Here is a 17,706-nt window from a genome sequence, read left to right on the forward strand (position 1 = left end):
CAGCCTGGGAAACAGAAAGAGACCCTGTCTCCAAAATAAACAAATACATAAATAAAATAAAATATCATATGATAAACTCAAAAAAAGCAACCATACTTGAATAGTTTATAAATCTATAAGTCTCCAACCCACACCCTCTCTATAGCCCTATGTAATGGAAATGAAGCATATACTTTTAAAATTATTTCCTACTCATATAGAGAACCTTTTCCCTAGATCACCACAAGACGTGAGAATGATTTATAATGCTATTATTTGATGAAAGATGTCAGTCACAGTACACACAACCATCCAAAATCTACCTTTCAGAAACACCAAGATGGCTGACTAAAGCATCTAGTGTGTGCTGCTCTCACAGAGAAGAAACAGAGTAGGGTGTAAACACTGGCTCTTTAAGTGACTCTTCTAGGAGGCCACATTGGGATTCATAAAGGAAACCATGGTAACCCGGGATTCATAAAGGAAGCCATGGTAACCCATGGAGAACAGAGAGGAGTGAGGCAAGACAGTCACCCATTCAGGATTGGCCTAGGGCGGGGAAAGGGTGAGTGAGAGCCCCCAGAGACCCACAGTTCTGCCATGGACCTTTGCAATCCTGGGCACGGGGAATCCCTTCTGACCCCACAGTCACCATACTGACACAGAGAGCTATCTCTAGTCTAGATAAAACCACTGCTTAAGCCCATGAAGGGCCGCATGGGCCTTGGATCCCTGAGAACCCCTGGGCCAGCTGCCACAGCCCTGCCAACAAGGGAGGTCAAGCTCTTTTGTGCGTCTCTAGGATAGAAGCCACATCCACAGTGCTGAGGGGCAGACTGTCTGTAGTCCTTGCCTCCACTGCACGTTGCCAGGCAAGGTCCAATGGCCTGGCCACCCCCACCCCCACCTAAGTACTCCTGCTGATCCCAGCCCTCCATTTCTCTGGGACAGAGCTCCCAGAGATGGTTGACAGGCCTGCTGCTATTGCCATTGCTGCAGTCCCCACCCCTGCTGCCCTCAGGCTGGGGAAGGAGGGAAGAGCACAAGAACTGTCCTCGTAGGCCTCAAGCACAAGAACTGCCATGGGCGTGCAGCATGCTGCTGCTTCCACATGGAAAATCAGCCAGACTGTTTTCCAGGCAGGTCCTGGCTTGTGCTACTCTTCACAGCGCAGGGCCTCATGGTGTGGTCATGCTGTGGTTACCAGCATAGCCACCTCACCCCCACGTGATCGCTCTAGTCAGTGACAGCCCCGTGTTTTGCTGAGGTAGGGCTCCCAGAGACAACCCACGGGGTCTCTGCCATTGGGACTGCAGTAGTACCTGCCCTTGTTCCCCCAAGGCTATGGGGGAAACAAAGAGCCTGTTTGTTTTTGCATGCCTATAGAACCTAACAGCTGTCCAACAGATAGGAGGCCAAACTGCATTCCCAGCGAGACCCTGATGCCCTTGTTATTTGCTAGGCAGGGCCTCCTGGCTTTGACCTGCAGCATAGTCACCCCACCTTTGGCTAATCACTCTGATAAGCTGTGGCACTGTTTCTCTGGGGTGGAAATCGACAAGCCCTCTGCCACCTGCTGCCACTGTAGTAACCATTCTTGCTGCCCTGGGTCTTCGAAAGAAACAAAGAGACTAATTACTTTGCTCATACCTCTAGCATCCTGAAGCTACCCTATGGAGAAGAGGCCAGACTGTCTTCCCCATGAGCCCCCACCACTCCGCTCTTCATCAGGCAAGGCACCTAGCTTCAGCAAACAGTGCAACTGCGCCAACGCTAGCTGATCACTCCAATTGGCCATGGCTTTGTGTTTCTCTAGGACAAAATCCCACAGTCAAGTAACAGGTACTCTGCCATTGCTGCCAAGGTCCTTGCTTCTGCTGCCTAAAAGCTGGGGAGGAAAAAAAAAAAGCCTGAGTTCACTCCAGGACTATGGTGAACAGTTTGGGTGTACCAAGCCAGATCTGTGGCAAGAATTTGAGCAGAAATGCAACCCGCACTCTCAGGACACTAAGAGGGATGAGTTTATGGGCTCACGGGCTGCCACAGGAGTACGGCATGCCTCCCTCAACAGGGCCATCAGGGAAAAGGTGTGGCTTATCTCCTAGCCACAGTCTGTGCCCAAGGGAGCTCCACAGACTGGAACAGTTAACCAAATAAATGTAGGTGCAGTGCCAGTGATTGGAGGGGGCTACCTTAAGGCCCAGGTGTGGACCTGGTGAAGGGGTCACCTCTCTCCTCAGTACACCACAGAGCATAGCTACAAAACTGAGGAATATCAAAGGAGCCATGCAGCTGAGAAATAGCCTGTCTACCAGTCATTACTCGTAAGCACCATCTACCAGATCACAGCACAAATTAGGACCTCAAAAATGCTTTGCTAACATACACCTCTGTGAGACCAAGAGAAAAAAATTAAGCCACAAATAAAGGCCTTACACAGAGCCCTGGACCTTTTAAAACATCCAGAAATGAGCCCAACTGATTATACTCAACTTATACCACAATTAAAGGAGCACCAATCCTCCCAGAAGAGAATCAGCCCAAGAACTCTGGCAATTCAAAAAGCCAGATGTCTCTATACCTCCAAATGAGTCCAATAGCTCTGCAGCAATAGTTTTTAACCAGTCAGAAAAGACTACAATGACTGACATTGATGGCAAGAAATCTCAGTGCGATTCATGAGAAAGTTGAAACCCAATCCAAGGAATCCAGTAAAACAACCCAAGAACTGAAATACAAAATAGCCATTTTAAGAAAGAACCAAACATAATGCCCAGAACTGAAAAATGTACTACAATAATTTTATAATACAATCTGAAGTATTAACAACGGAGTAGACCAAGCTGAGGAAAGAAACTCTGAGCTTGAAGATCAGTTCTTCAAATCAACTTAGACAAAAATAAAGATACATAAATTTTAAAATATGAACAGAACCTCTGAGTAATTTGGAATTATGCAAAGAGACCAAATCTACAATACATTGTCATTCCTGAGAGAGAATAAATACCTTGGAAAATGTATGTCAGGATATAGTCTGGGAAAATTTTCCTAATCTTGCTAGAGAGAGGTTCACACACAAATCTAAGAAATACAGAAAACCCCAGCTAGATACTAGATACAAGATGACTATCCCCAAAAGAGTCATCAGATTCATCATGATCAACACAAAAGCAACATTATTAAAGGCAACTAGAGAACAGTGTGAAATCACGTAGAGGGAACCCCATTCAGGCCAGCAGCAAGTTTCTCAGCAGAAAACATACAAGCCAGAGGAGATTGGGAGTGTATTTTCAGCATTGTTAAGAAAAAAAAAATTCTAACCAAGAACTGCATTGCACTGAACTAAACTTCATAAGTCAGAACAAAGTAAAATATTTTTCAGACAAGCAAACACAGAGGAAATTTATTTTAACAAGACCAGCCTTACAACAGGTTCTTAATGAGTGCTAATCATGGAACTGAAATAATGACACCTGCTACCACAAAAACACACTTAAGCACATAGCCCACAGATGCTATAAAACAATCACACAATCAAGTCTACATAACAACCAGCTGATGACATGATGACACGATCAGAATCTCACATATCAATAGTAACCCTGAATGAAAATAGACTAAAGGCAACATTTAAAAGGCACAGCATGGAAATCTGAATAGGGGGATAAGACTCAACCATCTGCTGTCTTCAAGAGACCCATCTCACATGTAATGACACTGACAGGCACAAAGTAAAGAGATACAGTAAGACCTACCATGCAAATGAAAAACAAAAATAGAGAAAAAGTTGCTCTTCTTATATCAGATAAAACAGATTTTAAACCAATAAAAATTCAGAAGGACAAAGAAGGACATTACATAATAATGCATGGTGCATCCCAACAGGAAGACTTTACTATCCTAAATATATATGCACCAAACACTGGAGCATGGAGATTATAAAAGTATTCTAGATTCTAGAAAAAGATATGCACAGTGACAAATTAATATTAGGAGATATCAACATCCCACTGAGAGTGTTAGATCAGCGAGGCAGAAAACTAACAAAGAAACTGGATTTAACCTTAACACGTGATCAACTGCACCTAATAGACACCTACCAAAAACTCTACCTAACCACCTCAGAATATACATTCTTCTCATTTGCATATGGAATATATTCTAAGATCAACCACATGCTCAGCCATAAGGTCAGGCTCTATAAATCAAAACAAATTCAAATCATACCAAATACACTCTTGGACCACAGTGGAATACAAATAAAAATCAATATCATGAAAATATTCTAAAACTACACAGATGTATGGAAATTAAATAATTTCCTTCTGAATAACTCCTGTGTGAACATTGGAATCAAGGGAGAAATAAAAATTCTTTGAAAATAATGAAAATAGGGACAAAATGTACCAACATCTCTGGGATGCAGCTAAAGAAGCGTTTACAGCAAAGTTTACAGTGCTAAACACCTTCATCAAAAAGTTAGATATTTCTCATATTAACAATCTAACTATGCACCTAAAGGAACTCGAAAAAAAGAATGAAGCAACCCCAAATATAGCAGAAGAAAAGCAGTAAATAAAATGAGAGAAGAACTTAACAAAATTGAGATGCAAAAATACATACAAAGATCAATGAAACCAAGAGTTGGTTCTTCAAAATAAAAACCTAGATTGATAGATTGCTAGATAGATTAACAAAGAAAAAAATATAGAAGATCCAAATAAGTATAATAAGAAATGACAAAGGTGAAATAAAAACTAATCCCATAGTAATACACAAGATCCTCAGAGAACACTACAAAGAACTTTATGCACAAAAGTTATAAAATATAGACGAAATTGATACATTCCCACTGACAATCTCCCAAGATTGAATCAAGAAGAGCATGAAACCCTGAACAGACAGATATAAAGTTTTAAAATTGAAAAGATAATTTTGAAAAATTACTAATCAAAAAGGCCCTGGAACACATGGATTCCAAGCTGAATTCTACCAGACATACAAAGAAGAACTGGTACCAGTCATACCAAAACTATTCCAATAATTTGAGAAGGAAGGGATTCTCTCTAATTCATTCCATGAAACCAGTATCAGCCTAACATCAAAATCTGGCAGATACAGAGTGAAAAGAGAAAACTTCAGGCCAAATATCCCTGATGAACACAGAGGCAAAAGTCCTCAACAAAATACTAGCAAACCGAATCAAGCAGGACATCAAAAAGTTAATGTAATACAATCACATAGGCTTTATTCCTGGGATGCAAGCCTTGTTCAACATCTGCAAATCAATAAATGTGATTCAAGACATAAAAGAATTAAAACTAAAACCAATATGATTATCTCAACAGGCACAGAAAAAGCTTTTGTTGAATTCCAACATCTTTTAATAATAGAAACCCTTAACAGGCTTGGCATTGAAGAAACATAACTGAAAGTTTTAAGAGCCATCTATGAAAAAGCCACAGCCAACGTATCATACTGCACAGGCACAAGTTGGAGGCATTCTCCTTGAAAACTGGAGCAAGACAAGGATGCCCCCTCTAATCACTTTTATTCAATATAGTAATGGAAGTCCTAGCCAGAGAAAGCAGGCAAGAGAAAGGAAAAAAAGAAGAAAGGAAGGAAGAAAGAAAGAGAAAGAGAGAAAATCATATTATTTCTCTTCACTGAGGATATGATTCTGTACCTATAGATCCTACTGAAAGACCCCTAGACCTGATAAATGACCTCCATAATATTTCAGGGTATAAAATCAATATGCAAAAATCAGTAGCATTCTATACACCAATAATGTTTTAACTGAGAACAAAATAAGCAATACCATCCCATCTACAAAAGCCACACAAAAAATAAAATAAAATATCTGTGAATACATATAACCAGGAACGTGAACTATCCCTACAAATAGAACTAATAGCACTGCTGAAATAAATCATAGATGACATAAACAAAAATAATTTCCATGTTCATGGATTGAAAAAATTGTCATTAAAATGACCATACTACCAAAAGCATCCTACAGATCCAGTGCTGTCCCTATCAAATTACCAATGTCATTTTTCACAGAATTAGAAAAAAGAAAAAGTATTTTAAAAGTCACGGGGAACAAAAACAGACTCTAAATAGCCAAAGCATTTCTAAGCATAAAGAAGACCAGCGGCATCTCATTACCCAACTTCAAACTATACTGCAAGGCTACAGTAACCGAAATAGTACTGGTACAAAAACAGACAACACACCAAGAAAACAGAATAGAAAACTCAGAAATAAAGCCACATCTATAACCAGCAGATATTTGACAAAGTTGACAAACATAAGCAATGGTAAAGAAATTTCTGTTCAATAAATGGTGCTGGGAAAACTGGCTAACCATACGCAAAAGAATAAAACTGGAACCCTACCTATCACTATATACAAAAATTAACTCAACGTAGACTAAGAATTTAAATTTAAGACCTCAAACAATAAAAATCCTAGAAAAGAAAACCTTGCAAATACCCTTTTGGACACTGACCTTTGCAAAGAAATTATTATGACTATGTCCTCAAAAGCAATTGCAATGACAACAAAAATTGACAAGTGGGACTTATTTAAACTAAAGCGCTTCTGTACAGCAAAAGAAACTGTCAACAGAGTTAAAAAAAAAAAAAAAAAAAACTACAGAGTGGTAGGACATATTCACAAAGTATGTATCCAACAAAGGACTAATACTCCAAATCTATAAAGAACTTACGTTGGGGTCCGCGTGTTTCCTAAACAAAGGAATGAACACACAAGACAACATAAGACGAGACAAACATGGCGGCCGCCTCGAATGGCGTGCTCTGCTTTATTTTATACAGTCGTTTGTGGAATGTTGCCAAGTCACAAGACTCATTGTTGTTTTTCTGACCTTTCTCTGACTTTCTGGATTTTCAAGATGTTTACACATAAACAAGCCCCCAACGCCCTGCTTCCTTTGTAAGAGCAGGACTTATCGGGAACGCCCTGCTTCGTTTGCAAGAGCAGGACTTATCGGGAACATCTCGTTTGCAAGCACGTAGTCCTCTACAAACTTAACTAAATAAACAATAACAAAACTAAATCCATAAAATAGTTGGCAAAGAAAATGAGCAGACACTTCTCTAAATAAGACATATAAGCAGCCAACAAATACATGGAAAAAAAAAATGCCTAACATCATTAATCATCAGAGAAATGCAAATCAAAACCACAGTGTGATACCACCTCACAGCAGTAAGAATAACTGTTATGTAAAAGTCAAAATAGACATGTTGATAAGGCTGTTAGAGCAAAGAGGATGCTTATACACTGTTGTGGGAATTTAAATTAGTTCAGTCACTGTGGAAAACAGTTTGGAGACTTCTCAAAGAACTAAAAGTTGAACTAGGGTTTTACCCAGCATTCTAACTAGTGGGTATATGCCCAAATGAAGATAAATCAATCTGTCAAAATGACACATGCACTCATATGCTCATCACAGCTATTCACAATAACAAAACAAGGAATCAACCCAGAGGTGCCTATCAACAGCTGATTGGATAAAAAAAAAAAAAAAAAAAAAGATGGTACATATACAACATGCATCACTACAAGTCCTAAAAAGAATGAAATCTTATTATCTTACAGCAGCATAGATTTAGCTAGCAACTATTATTCAAAGTAAAATAACACAGTAACTGAAAACCAAATAACTCATCTTCTCACTTTTAATTAGGAGCTCACCATTGAGCACACATGGACATAAACATGGGAACAACAGACACTGTAGATGACTACAGTGAAGGTGAAGCAGGTGAAGATAGGAAGGGAGACATAGGTTGAAAACCTACCTGTTGGGTACTATGTCACCCTCCTGGGTGAAAAGTTCCCATGTAACAAATCTGCTTATGTACCCCTGTATCTAAAACATGAGTTTAATTTTTTAAAAATCCACTCTTCATTGATTGTGATTAAATCTTCGGGCACAAGAAGTCAATATAATTTTAGAAATAGAAGGGTAAGTAACAAATCAGGTGTAACTGAAAAATAAATTTCAGCCACTGTTATGTTTTTTATTTATTCATTCACTCATTCCTTCATTCACTTATTTACCTTTTAAATGCATTACATAGATACTTTACATGCTTTTTTCTTGAAAAACAATTAGACTTGCACAACTTGACAGAATTGAAGTGGGAAATATATTCAACAATAATCATTGTAGACTTCAATATCCCACTTTCAGAAATGGATAGAACTACACAGGAGATCAAACATGAAATATAAGGCTTGAAGAAAACTATAAACCATATAGACTTAGCAGAAACCTGTAGTTCCACCCAACAATACGACACAAATTCTTAAGTACATGGAATATTCTGTAAGTATTTTGGGTGTAAAATAGTCTTCCATAAATTAAAAAAAAAAAATTCATAAAAAATATATTCCTTAACGTTTAATTTTTAAAGAATATACATTAAAAAGTATATCCATATGCAATTAAATTTGAAATCAATTATTGAAAGAAATTTAATATACTCATAAATACATGTAAGTTAACCAAGGTACTCCTAAATATCTAATAGTTAAATCATAAGGGATATTGGAAAATATTTTGAGATGTATAAAAATAAAAGCAAATTTGAATAGCGTTTATTTCTTTCTCTTGCCTAATTACCCCGGCCAGACTTTCCAATACTATGTTGAATAGGAGTGGTGAGAGAGGGCATCCTGTCTTGTACTGGTTTTCAAAGTGAATGCTTCTAGCTTTCGCCCATTCAATATGATATTGGCTGTGGGTCTATCATGAATAGCTCTTATTATTTTGAAATATATTCCATCAATACCTAGTTTATTGAGCGTTTCAGGCAAGAGAAAGAAATAAAGGGTATTCAAATAAGAAGAGAAAAAGTCAAATTGTCTCTATTTGCAGATGACATGATTTCATATTTAGAAAACCCCATCCTCTGAGTCCTAAAAGTCCTTAAGCCAATAAGCCACTTCAGCAAAATCTCAGGATACAAAATCAATGTGCAAAACACACAAGCATTCCTATACACCAACATTAAACAAATAGACAGCCAAATCATGAATGAACTCCCATTCACAATCACTATAAAGAGAAACAAATACCTAGGAATACAGCTAACAAGGGATGTGAAGGATTTCTTCAAGGAAAACTACAAACCACATATCAAGGAAGTAAGAGAGAACATGAACAAATGAAAAAACATTCCATCCTCATGGACAGGAACCATCAATATTGTGAAAATGGACATATTGCACAAAGATATTTATAGATTCATTGCTATTCCCATCCAACTACCATTGACATTCTTCATAGAATTAGAAAAAGCTACTTTAAGTTTCATGTGGAATCAAAGAAGACCCTATATAACCAAGACAATCCTAAGCAAAAAGAACAAAGCTGGAGGCATCATGCTACCTGACTTCAAACTATACTACAAGGCTACAGTAACCAAAACAGCAGGGTACTGGTACGAAAACAGACAAATAGACCCATGGAACAGAACAGATGCCTCAGAAATAACACCACACATCTATAACCATCTGATCTTCGATAAGCCTGACAAAAACAAGCAATGAGGAAAGGATCTCCTATTCAATCAGTGGTGCTGGGGAAACTGGCTAGTCATATGCAGAAAACTGAAACTGGACCCCTTCCTTACACCTGATACAAAAAATTAACTCAAGATGGATTAACAACTTAAATGTAAAACCCAACAGATAAAAATACCAGAAGAAAACCTAGGCAATACCATTAAGAACATAGGCATGAGAAAGACTTCATGACTAAAACACCAAAAGCAATTGCAACAAAAGCCACAGTTGACAAATGGGATCTAATTAAAATAAAGAGCTTCTGCACAGCAAAAGAAACTATGATCAGAGTGAACAGGCAACCTACAGAATGGAAGAAAATTTTTGCAATCTACCCATCTGACAAAGGTCTAATATCCAAAATCTACAAGGAACTTAAGCAAATTTACAAGAAAAGAAAACAAATGACCCCATCAAAAAGTGGGCAAAGGATATGAACAGACACTTTTCAAAGGAAGACATTTACGTGGCCAACAAACATGAAAAAAGCTCAACATCACTGGCCATCAGAGAAATGCAAATCAAACCCACAATGAGATACCATCTCATGGCAGTCAGAATAGGAATTATTAAAAATTCAAGAAATAATAGATGTTGGTGAGGCTGTGGAGAAACAGGAACACTTTTACGTTGTTTGTGGGAATGTAAATTAGTTCAACCATTGTGGAAGACAGTATGGTGATTCCTCAAGGATCTAAAACCAGAAATACTATTTGACCCAGCAATCCCATTACTCAGTATATACCCAAAATAATATAAATTATTCTACTACAAAGACATATGAACACGTATGTTTATTGCCATACTATTTACAATAGCAAAGTCAAGAAACCAAATCAAACGCCCATCAATGATAGACTGGATAAAGAAAATGTGATACATATACACCATGGAATACCACACAGTCATGTAAAGGAATGAGATCATGTTCTTTGCAGGGACATGGATGAATCTGGAAACCATCATCCTCAACAAACTAACACACGAATAGGAAACCAAACACCACATGTTCTTACTCATAAGTGGGAGTTGAACAATGAGAACACATGGACACAAGGAGGGGAACAACACACACCAGGACCTGTTGGGAGTTGGGGGGCAAGTGGAGGGAACTTAGAGTATGGGTCAATAGGTGCAGCAAACCACCATAGCACACTATACCTATGTAACAAACATGCACATCCTGCACATGCATTCCAGAACTTAAAGTAAAATAAATAAATAAATGAATAAATAAATACATAAATAAAATTATAGAATCGAGCTAAAGTCATGCATACACAGAAATTTATAGGTGCAAATGCCTACATTAAAAAATAAGAAGGGACTGGGCACGGTGGCTCACGCCTGTAATGCCAACACTTTGGGAAGCCAAGACAGGTGGATCACCTGAGGTCAGGAGTTCGAGATCCGCCTGGCCAACATGGTGAAACCCCATCTCAACTAAAAATACAAAAATTAGCCGGCCATGGTAGCAGGCGTTATCCCAGCTACTTCGGGGGGCCGAGGCAGGAGAATCGCTTGAACCCGGAAGACAGAGGTTGTAGTGAGCCGAGATTGCACCATCGCACTCCGGCCTGGGGGACAAGAGGGAAACTTCATCTCAAAGAAAAAAAAAAGGAGGATCTAAAATCAATAATGTAATCTTCCATCTTAGTAAACTAGAAATAGAAAAGCTAACTAAATCCAAGGTAAACAGAAGGAAGAAAATAATACAGATTATGGTGGAAATTAATAAAATAGAGAAAGGAAAACAATAAAGAAAATCAATGAAGTCAAAAACTGGTGTTGTAACAAGATTTAAAAAATTGACAAACCTTTACCTAGAGTGTTCCTCAGAAAAAGACAGAGTAAGAGGACTCAAACTACCAGAATCAGGACAGAAAGGTGGGACATTACTATTGACTTATAGAAAGAACAGAACTATAATAGAATACTATAAAAAGCAGTATTCATAGGCCTAAATGGAAAATGTAAAACACTGAAGGAAAACATAAGAGAAAAATCAACGACTTGGGTTCAGCAATGACTTTCAGGTCTGGCAATTACTTTTTAAATACGGCACTAAAAACACTAAAAATGAAAGAGAAAAGATAATAAGTTAGACTTCATTAAAACAAAAAACTTCCCCTCTAGAAAAGACACTAATAGAGTGAAAAGAAATGCCACAGATTGGGAGAAAATATTTACAAAACACATATCTCATAACGTTTGCGTTGCACACTTACTATTACAATGAGTAAAATCCAAAACACAGGCAACAACAAATGCTGGAAAAGATGTGAAGCAAATAGAAACTTTCATTCATTTCTGGGGCAACACAAATAATATAACCACTTCGGAAGACAGTTTGACAGTTTCTTGTAAAGCTAAATATAGGCTTATCATAGGACCCAGCAATAATATTTCTTGGTATATAACCAAATAAGTTGAAAAAATATGCCCACAAATTTCCACATACTGTGTTCATGTCAGCTTTATTATTGCTAAAACTTGGAGCAACCAAGATGTCCTCCAATAGGGGATCAGATAAACTGTGCTTCATCAGTAAAATAAGCTATTATTCATTAATTAAAGGAAATGTGCTAGCAAGTCATGAAAATACACGAAGGAAAGGTAAAAGCATATTGCTAACTGAGAGAAGTCAGTCTAAAAAAGGTACATACTGTATGATTCCAACAATATGTCATTTTAGAAAATGCAAAACTATAGAGACAGTAAAAAAAAAAATCATGGTTGAGAACAGAAGGAGAGGAGGGTATGGATGAATAAATAGGTGGAGCACATGAAATGTTTATGGTAGTGAAAGTACTCTGTATGATACTATAATGATAAACACATGACTTTATGCATTTGTCATAACCCATGGAAATGTACAACACAAAATGAGACCTAATGTAAACTATGAACTTTATTTAATAATTGTATATCAGTAGTGGTTTATCAATTGTAACAAATGTATCAACTTAATGCACGATGTTAATAATAGGTAAAACTATGTATGGAGGGAAGAGGAATATATGGGAATGCATTGTACTTTCTTACAAATGTCCTGTAATCTAAAAATACTCTTAAAATAGTATATTAAAAATGTATTATTATCTTAATAGACTCAGAAGAAACTGACAAAATTCAACAGGCTTTTATGTGTAAAACACTCAACAAGTTAGAACAAAATGTTCTTCAACTTGATAAAGGGCACTTATGAAACATGAACAGACAACATTTTATTTAATGTGAAAGACTGATGGCTTTCCCCTAAGATCAGAAAGAAGGAAAGGATGTCTGCTTTCACCATTTCTAGTCAGTAGTTTACTGGTGGTATTATCCAGAGAAATTCAGCAAGGAAAATAAATAAAAGGCATCCTGACTGTAAAGGAAGATGTAAAACTATCTCTTTTATTTGAATGACACAATTTTGTATATAGAAAGTCATAAGTAATCTGTTAAAAAAAATCAGAGGTGGTAAGTGAGTTCAGACAGATTTCAGGAAAAAAGATAAATGTATAGAAATGAATTGTTTCTATACACTAACAATGAATGTCCCAAAAATGAAACTTTAAAAATTCTATATACAGTAGCATAAAAAAATAAAATATTTGGGAACAAATTTAACAATACAAATACAAAACATATATTTTGAGAACTATAAAATATGTTGAAAGAAATGAAAGAATACACAAATTAATAAGACATTCCATATGTGCATATAACAGAAGTCGGTATTGTTAAAATGGCAATATTACCCAAAACAATCTACAAACTCAATGCCATTCCAGAGAGACTTCCGACATAATATATTTTGCAAAAATTGACAACCTGATCCTAAAATTCATATGGAAATGCAAGTAACACAGAACAGTCAAGATCATTTAAACTTGAAAAAGAATAATAAAGTTGAAGGACTTGCACCTGTCAATTTCAAAATGAAACTGGACTCCTATGTCACACCATATACAAAAATCAACACAAAATGTGTCGTAGATCTAACTATAACAGCAAAAACTATTAGAAAAAAAAGTAAGTGTAAATCTTCATAACCTTGGATTAGGGAACAGTTTCTGAGATAGGATGACAAAAGCACAAGTGATAGAAGAAATAATAGATAACTTGCACTTGATCCAAATGCAAATTTCTGTGTGCCAAAGGATACATCAAGAAAGTGAAAAGACAACGTATAGAATGAAAAATAAAATTGGAAATCATATATTTGATAAAGGTTAGTATCCAGAATATATAGAACTCTTATAGCATACAACAACAACAACAACAACAACAACAAAACACAAATAACTCAGTTTTTAAAATAGGCAGTGGACTTGGATAGACATTTAAGATACACAAATGAGCAATTTGTGTATTGCTCAAAAATATGTTCATCACTAGCCATCACGGAAATGCAAATCAAAACCACAATGAGAGACCACTTTACATCCACTAGTTGGCTATCACACACACACACAAAAAGACAGATATTAACATGAATTAGTGAGAACGTGTAGAAAGTCGAGCCCTCATACATTTATACATTTCTGGTGGGGATGCAAAATGCTTCAGCCACTGTGGAAAGTTAAATATAGAATTACCATAGGACCCAGCAATTCCCAAAAGTTTTGAAAACATATCTGCAAACAAAAACTTGTACATGAATGGTCATACCACCATTATTCATAATAGCCAGAGGTGTGAGCAACCCAAATGTCCATCAACTGATGTACAGGTTTTAAAAATCCAAACAATAGAATATTAGCAGAAAGAAGGAAAGATATACTGACATGTGCCACGACATGGATGAACCTTGAAAATATTATACTTAGTGAAAGATGTCGGTCATACAAGGTCCCATGTTGTATGATTGTATTTATATAAAATGTCCAGGATAGGTACATATCCCATATAGACAGAAAGTAGATAGTGGTTTCTATGGTCTGGCAGAAGCAGAGAATGGAGAGTGACAGCTAATGGGTATGACATTTGTTTTGGGGGCTATGAAAATGTACTGGATTGCACAACTCTTTAAATATACTATAAAACACCAAATTGTATATTATAAAGGTTATATTTTATTGTTTATAAATTGTATCTCAATAATTAGTTTCAAAAGGAAATAATGGTAGTTCTGAATACATAAAATGAAAGATGCACACAGAGAAAAACTTATTTGGTAAACTCAGAATTCCAAAGGACATGCCTAAAAGGAGGAGACATTTATGGCCACAGATAATTCAAAATGGCAACCTATAAAACAATAAAATAATTGACACCTATAATTAAATTTTTAACCACTACAAAAAATAGCCCTCTTAAATCTGCAAGCTGGTTGTACAAGACTGACACAAAGCACAAATGTGTACTACAAACTCCTTGTGGGCAGGGATTATTTCTAAATTTCTTTTGACTCTGATAAGTTTATTTGAGGACATGTTTATTCATTTTTAATGACTGATTCTCAATTATATAAAATCAAATGAAAACAAAGATGTTCTGACACTAATGTGTTGTATCAATTAAAATAGCATCTGGCTATTTAACCTCAAGCATTGTTTATAGTGAAACAACATTATGCATTCCTCAAGGGCAAGAAGAATTACTAGAAAAGTAAAGAGAAGTATATTTTATTTAAAAAACAATAGCTTTGTTTTCTAAGCAAGTAGATATCCTATGAAATTTATTATTAAGAGATTTCACCAAATATTATGTAATGGCATCTTTGTACAGACAATCTTGTTTTTAAGTTAAGTTATACTTTATGTAATATCGTGTAAATAACTGTAAGAAATACTTCTATTTTAAGAAACCTGTGAATTAGCTTTAAGGTCAAAAAGGAATTTCCCCATCCTATTGATAAATGTGTTATATTTGGTTAATTGCATTCTAATTTTTTCAATATGAACCCCCAGTTATGACTGTGCTTGGTCCATTCTCTCCCTTAATAAGGCATATCATGGACCTCTGCTGGGTGAGGTTATTGAAAGATTTGATGGGTGAATAGTCTGAATTGGTATACTAAATCTAAATAATTATAATAATTAAAATAATTATTATGTAACATTTAAAAAATAAATGAGACTGACAAAAGTATTTCTATTTCATTAGGTTAAAAGAGCACAAGCATCTCATTGAGAAAACATTGAGATATTCTACAGCACATTATTGAAACAAATGTTAAAGGGGAAATAATCAACGTCTAGTTCTCATTTAGACTCTATTGCATTGCTACCTACTTGCTGTCATTCCTTCCTTCCTTCTTTTGCTCCATATTTCCATCCATTCTTCCTTCATTTTCTCCTTTCATAAACATGTATCAAGCATATGTCTACTCTGAAGCAAGGAAATACTTTCATTTTACTTTCTCTACATCGGCCTGCATGCATTGCTCTAAATAGAAAGGCAGGGTAGACTAGGAAAGAGCAACAGCTTGTGCAAGGCCCAATCTCACTGCCTAATTCCCATTTGATACACACATCTGTCCCAGTGTTTATTTTCATAAATCTATCAACAGCTAAAGCCTTAGTTAAGAATCAGGCTTTTCGTAGACGTGACATAATTTGTTGGCAACCAAAGCAGTAACATATGATTTGGAGTTGTTTTTCTTCAATCAGTGATACTTCACATTATTTTAATAGTAAAAACATCAAGTAAAAATAAGGTTCCTTGGTATTATTTTAATTAGCCATTAAATATTTCCTTGGCCAATTTAAGTCACTTTTAACTTCACATTTCAGCTTTTAAATCTAGAGGTAAAATCTGAGTGAAGGGCATAAAGATCTCTTACCTGCAAGTCATCAGCAAATAGTGAATATATCCTAATGTTCTCCTTTCTGTTTCCTTAGATGCTACCACATCTCTTCTGCTTTATTGGGAAAAAAAAAAAAAAGTTCAAACCAAGAGTCATTGTTTCTTCTAGGACTCAGAGAGATTCAAACCAGCCAGCGTATCTAAAAAGTGATGTTTTCCTAATCCCTGCTCTCTTGCAAATGTCTTTCGGAATCAGGCAGATAACTAATAGCTGACATGGGTTACACATCTATAAAATTTATATGTAAGAGCATTTTCCTTCTACAAGTATGCTATCATCCTCTCTTATCAATCATACTAAGTCTATCTTTCCATTTCTAACTTCTTACCATTGAGTGTTTTTGTTTTGTTTTGTTTTGTTTGTTTGTTTGTTTTACTGTAGTAAAGGTGAATGTGCTAGATTTGGAAAAAGACTTTAGTTAGTGAGTCAAACTTAGGCACCAAAGAAATGCCTGCCTTCTCCACTATAGAGCCTGACCTCCCTGCCATCAGAGAAATTCTTTTTAGTTAAGGTGGTAGCTTAAGGAAGTCCCAATTTAAGTAAAAATATATTGCATACAAAGAATAAAACTATGAACAGTTAAACATCTATACAGTTTATCTAGGAATAGCAATGAAAAACAGAAAAGCTTGGAATAAGGAGAACAGATACATTTTGATGAGAGAAAAGAAACAAAGATTTTACTGAGCAAGGAAAGTAGATTCATATTGAAATCTGTGAGAGTCTCTGGGTAATATGAGGACACAGTTGCCTAGATAAGACAAGTAAAAGTAAACAGTGATATTTATGTAAATAGGAGCGAGAAACGAACCAAAGATAGCCCTCAAAACTTAGCTTGGATTCAGCTTTGGCCTACACAATAGGAAACAACAACATGAAAGTGAAAAAAAAAAAAAAATGGAAACGGTGTGTGTGTTTATGTGTTTGTGTCTGCACATAGGCCTGCGTGTGTGAATACGTGTATGAATGTATGGTTTTCCATGTATTTAAAAATGTTCTACACTGAAAATAATGCAGCATATAAGTACTAATAATTGGCACCAAGATTTTAAAATAAGACAGTCTTTGGAACCAAGCTAAAAACTAAGGAGGCTTATAAATGAACAATATAATTTCATCTATTACAGGCTTGAAGAAAATGCTAGGACAATCTACAGAAAAAAATAAATAAATAAATAAATAAAGTGTGCCTTAACACCTGTATGACTGTTCCTGGCTCTGCCAAATGTCAACGACTCCAATTTTGGACTGGGACCTTCAGTAGTCTAAAAGACTTGGGTCTATCTCGACCTTCAGTGGCAAAAAAAAAAAAGTGTTCAAATATA

Source organism: Macaca fascicularis, chromosome X (genome assembly GCF_037993035.2).
Source record: "Macaca fascicularis isolate 582-1 chromosome X, T2T-MFA8v1.1".
In the NCBI taxonomy this organism is placed as follows: Eukaryota; Metazoa; Chordata; class Mammalia; order Primates; family Cercopithecidae; genus Macaca; species Macaca fascicularis.